The following is a 1,114-nucleotide window of genomic DNA, read 5'->3' as shown; positions in this document are numbered from 1 at the left end:
CAGACCATAGCCTCTCGAAGGGAGGGCCGGTTCTGTCATCTACATGGAGCTGATGCAGCACCTGGCCGGCCACCAGACTGCTAGGAAACGCCAATGACATAAGATGCTCCCGCATAGGTGCCCAGGAGCCGGGGTGGGTGCTGTTTGTCTCACTGGGGCAGCACCCCATGTCAAGCCTCCTCTCCATGCAGACGTGCCCCAGAGCTGCCCCACACTGGCCCTGTTAGCTGTTTTGCACGACACTAATGTCCACGTCCACTGGATGCTGGGGCTGAACTGTACCGGCCCCTGCGGGTCTGTCTGAGACACCCTTCGTCCCTCATGAAACCAAACCAAGTTTCCGTGCACGTGTTTATTCCCGTCAGGGGCGGACACCTGGAGAAGCCATCAACAACTAAATGCTGTCGGTGATGAATTAACTTAACCTCAACAAAGTTGTAAAATGATGCACGGCCACATTACAAGCTAATTACATCAAAGGAGTCATGTTTGCAAAGAGGTAGAAATGTATGCACATCGCAACATAGGTATCTAGGAATGAACATAATGGATTGTCTTAAGTTAAACAAACCAATGCTGTTTCTCTCCAGTGGTTAAAACCATGAAACATTCTCGCTCACTTAATTGCTTTGCTACATTCTTAGCAATTGCACCCGCCTGCCCCTGAAGCAGCCTTCAATTCGAAGGTGCCCTGGAAGCCGAGCCCTCTCTCTGCAGGTGAGGAGGGAGGGGACCATCCACGTGGGCACCGTCTGTCCTGGAAGAGGACAGTTTGGTAAATGGGAAGCACCTCAAAGCAAAATGAAGTGACCTGAGAACAGAGGGCCAGACACAGGGTCACAGGACGGGCACTGATGAAGTCAGTCCTCACTTAGCGTCGTCGATCACTTCTTGGAACTATGGCAAGACGACTACAGCAAAGCCAATTTTACTACAGGCTAACGGACATAAACTAGGGCCGAGCTCCTACGCACTCATCCACGTTGTAACTAAACGAAGTCGAATGAAATGATGTTGTTTGAGGACCTGCTGTCCCAGAGACCTGGGTTGTACTTACAATGAGTGCAGACGGAACACTTCTGTTTTCGTAGCTGGGGTATTTATCAGACAGAAC

Source organism: Myotis davidii, unplaced genomic scaffold, assembly GCF_000327345.1.
Source record: "Myotis davidii unplaced genomic scaffold, ASM32734v1 scaffold72, whole genome shotgun sequence".
Taxonomy (NCBI): Eukaryota; Metazoa; Chordata; class Mammalia; order Chiroptera; family Vespertilionidae; genus Myotis; species Myotis davidii.
Note: the sequence above shows the minus strand (reverse complement) of the source record.